The following is a 3920-nucleotide window of genomic DNA, read 5'->3' as shown; positions in this document are numbered from 1 at the left end:
CTAGTTTAACGCCAATAATACTTATGGAGTTGTTACATTTTTTTTATGTTTTATTACGATATAGTAGTACTTAATCTTTTATTTATAAAACTTCATCAAAGACACTTTATTTTATTTTAAGCTACTGGGCCCATATTGCATGTTTTGACAATGCCCTATAGAACTTTTCTCAATAATGTTATTTTTCAAATAATTATTAATTGAGTGTTAGTTTTAACGAGAGAGTAGAATAGGGTGTTGTTACAAATGGTATCAGATACAGTCGTTCATGTTTCCAAGGACCCTTCGCATATATGCTAAAGATTGGAAAATCTCAACTCACAGTGTCATAAGTATTTGCTTTAATTGTTATTTGTTTTATTTTCTTTTGAGAAGACTAGTTTTGTGACTGTAGTATAGAAATGATGCCTTCCATTATTAAGACCATCAAGAAACAACCACTTAAGGAGATTCGAGATATAACAAAGTTCAAGGTCGATGCCCACTCTAGATACTGGAGGATTACGGTGCTGAAAAAGACCCAAGTTGTATTTGAACACATTCAGGAAGTAATCAACATAAGCAATGGTTTTGTCGAAAACGTTAGTTGTCTAAAAAATTGATCAAACAAATACGTCATAAGAAAATTTCGAATTCCACTTTCCTCTTAATTTCAACTCAATGCCAAGTCACCATTTAAACTTGATCTCTTATTATTATGCACAATCAAATTTACTGAATAACATGCACCTGAATCAATTTATACATGCCAAAATATGTTTCAAAGTCTCTTATAGAGAAAATATTTATCATGAAAAGCATCCACTCCAAAGACATTAACCAATTATTCTCCACAATTATAAACACACATAATCAAGATCAAAAGGTCTTTTAAAACTTGTAATGTAAGGCTAAGGTTAAAGGTAGATGAAAAATTAATATTTAAGCTTACATCAAAAATTAATATTTAGAAGTTGGCTTTATAAAAGAAAAAGATTAGTCATTATGGCTCAAAAATGGGAAATTAGGGTATTAAATTTCATGGGTAAGCTTGAAAGGCTCAAACGATCCAAGGAACATGCCTTAATCATCTTCCTAATAATGTATACTTATGATTTTGCCCCAAACATTTAATCAATTATTTCTAGAATGGTCGAGACCATATATAAGTCATAGCATGCATAAATCTTTCCAAACACTAGTCAAAATGTAACTCCAATTGTACACATTATGTTTAAAAATTGAAGATCAAGCTTAAGTGACAACCAACATAAGAGTTGAGCACAAAATTCATGCAAAATTCATCAATTTCCTAGAAGTATTCTCATCTCAATAAGAAGTTTTATCATTGACAAACGACTTTCAACACAACCATGCTTATGACAACCTAAAAAAAAATATTAAAAAAATGACACTAAAAGAAAAACACAAATAACAACTAAAGAAATGACAGAAAAATAAAACAGGCAATTTTCCCTTCCCCCACACTTAATTTAAGCATTGTCCTCAAGACATAAATAAATAAAAATCAACGGAAAATAAAAGGAATGGGTAAGAAAAACTCCACAAGTGATTTGTTTAACATCGTTAACTTGACTTAATGCTACTCTCAAGATCTTTATGTTGGATATTTCAATGAAGTGTCCTTCCCTTTGATCTCACCAGTGGAATCATACACATTGAATTGTATAACTTCACTATCAAATTCCATTGTCAGCGTTCTTGTTCTAACATCCAACTTTGTATTTGCTATCATCAATAATGTCCTCCCAAATAAAACCAGTGTCGGATTGGGTATTGATGCATCCCACATCTCAAGTGTATAGAAATTTGCTGGAAAGACAAGTCCATCAACCTTTACCAGAGCATCTTCAACTAACCCTAAATAGTAAGCATTCGTGCAATCGACTAGTTGGATAATAACTCATGTCTCCTTTAGTGGCCTAAGAGTTAAGGAAACATATGTTGAATATGACATGACATTCATCGATGCTCCTAAATCTATCATACACCGCTCAATCCTTTTATTCCCAATCATACTAAGAATTGTAAAAGTTCCAGGAACCTTGCATTTTGGCGGCAACTTCTTTTGGAGTACATTAGAAACGTTCTCCCCCACACTTATCTTCTCATCACCCTTCAAATTCTTCTTATTTGTACACATCCCCTTCAAAAACATAGGATAACGAGGCACTTGTTTAATAACATCAACTAATGGAATGTTCTTCTTAACTTTCTGAAAAGTCTCCAGAATTTCCTTGTCAGCTTCTTCTTTCTTAAACTTTTTCAATCTAGTTAGAAAAGGAAGAATAAGGACATAGGTTGGCATAGTTGGTTTATGCAACTTTTTCTGCGTTGATGGCTCATCATGAATGGAGTTGTTACTATTTGCTTTTGCACTGAGCTGGCAATGAAGGTTGTGTAGGTGGCTCATATTGTATACCACTTCACAATGTTATCGAACTTACATTTGCTCTTGAGTTGCTCTTTAGCTGGGAAGGTAATCTTCCAGAATTATGTGCTTCTAGCTTACTCAGAGATGTACCAATTTGTCCCATTGTATTTTCCAAATTCTTAAGGGACGCTTGAGTACTCTGAAGAATTACTTGAGTTTGTATATTTGAAGCAACCAAGGTTTTTAGAATATCTGATATTGATGGTTCCTGATCTTGTGGGACTTTAGTGGAGGATGTTGAGGACGGGGTGCATAGGCTTGTTGAGGCATTTGTTGATAATTAAACCCTAGTGGTCTAGTAGGTGCTGCTTCTTGCTGGTTCCCATATCTTAAATTAGTATTATCCATCCATCCCTCATTATAAGTATTTGAATAGGGATCATATTATTGTCTTGGCTTCCTTGGGAACCGTCCAATGGAAATTACATCTTCAGATTGTACCTCTTTAAGAGTGGGACAAGCATTAGTAGGATGCCCCACCACCTTCTATATCCCACAAGGTCTCACTTGATGACCTAAGACAATTTTTTGCACAATATTAGTCAACTAAGCAAGTTGCCGCTCTATTTTAGAGTTCATCTCACTAACTCCTTTAATTGGTACCTCATGAAGAACACCAAGCTATTGGGAATTAAGAGCCATATTAGAAATCAAACTCCTAACTGCAGCAAGAGTCTTTTCCACCAGAGCTCCCCCACTTGCTGCATCAATCATACTCCTGTCCAATGGAAATAATCCTTCATAAAAATACTGGATCAAGAGTTGTTCACTTATTTGGTGGTGGGGGCAGCTAGCACATAAACTCTTAAATCACTCCCAATACTCATACAATGACTCCCCAGTCTGTTGGAGAATACCACAAATTTCCTTCCTTATGCTTCAAACCTTAGACTTTGGGAAGTAACACTCCAAGAACAAGGTCTTCATTTCATTCCATGTATTAACCGTTCCAGGAGGAAGGTAATAGAGCCATTCCTTAGCACCATCCTTCAACGAGAATGGGAATGCCCTCAATTTAATTTTCTCTTTAGTCACTAGCACTGGCTTCATACTAGAACAGACTATATGAAATTCTGTCAGATGATTATTCGAGTCCTCTCCTGGTAGCGCATGGAAAGAGGGTAATAAATGTATGAGGCCCGACTTGAGTTCAAAGTTGACATCCAACGTCGGATACTGAATACATAATGGTTGATTGTCTATGTCTGGCGCCACCAACTCTTTCAACATCATTTCTTGAGCCATCTGAGATTTAATTGATGATTCTGAGTAAGAATCATCGTCAGAGTGTAATGGTATTTGTATGGAATTGACTTTCCTTGTAGGTTGAAAGACGGATTATCGGTGATAGTCCTTGAAGAGTGGGACGACGATGTCTCAAGATATTGCTTTATGGCTTGTAGTCTTTCTTGAGTATCGTCGCCAGACATATAGACATGAAATTGACAAAATTTTAAAACTAATTAGTAAGTAGTTAATTACATTA

The 3920-nt window shown here is 35.0% G+C and overlaps 1 non-coding gene across 1 annotated transcript; it reads left to right on the top strand.

Moving 5' to 3' along the window:
- The first annotated feature begins 3206 nt into the window (after window positions 1–3206).
- LOC133807860 (small nucleolar RNA R71) lies at window positions 3207–3313 on the top strand. The gene has a single exon (XR_009879747.1). It is a non-coding gene; the product is annotated as a small nucleolar RNA R71 (small nucleolar RNA).
- The last annotated feature ends 607 nt before the right edge of the window (window positions 3314–3920 follow it).

Source organism: Humulus lupulus, chromosome X (assembly GCF_963169125.1).
Source record: "Humulus lupulus chromosome X, drHumLupu1.1, whole genome shotgun sequence".
Lineage (NCBI taxonomy): Eukaryota > Viridiplantae > Streptophyta > Magnoliopsida > Rosales > Cannabaceae > Humulus > Humulus lupulus.
Note: the sequence above shows the minus strand (reverse complement) of the source record. Positions and strands in the feature narration are given on the sequence as shown.